Raw genomic sequence first — 316 nt, forward strand, 5'->3', positions numbered from 1 at the left:
CCCAAGCAGGTTTAAGCTTACGGACCTGTTGCTATGACAGCAAGTTCAGGATGAGCTTCGAAAGAACCAAATAATCGAAGATCATGCCAAATCGTCAATCAAATCCAGCTAACAGAGTTAGCGATGTACAAACAGGCCCCAGGGATCACTTCATTAAGTTACTTAAACATTCTCCACTTTTCCAATGGAAAGGGAAAATGTAGCTAAAAGAGCTTGGAACTCTCCAGAATTCATCTGAATAAGCCTCATGTTAAAGTCAACTACAAGCTGACTGCCATCAAGGTACAGGATAAGAGCACATTTAGCTCCTCTAAGA

This window comes from Sinocyclocheilus grahami, unplaced genomic scaffold (genome assembly GCF_001515645.1).
Source record: "Sinocyclocheilus grahami isolate Dianchi unplaced genomic scaffold, SAMN03320097.WGS_v1.1 scaffold1782.1, whole genome shotgun sequence".
Lineage (NCBI taxonomy): Eukaryota > Metazoa > Chordata > Actinopteri > Cypriniformes > Cyprinidae > Sinocyclocheilus > Sinocyclocheilus grahami.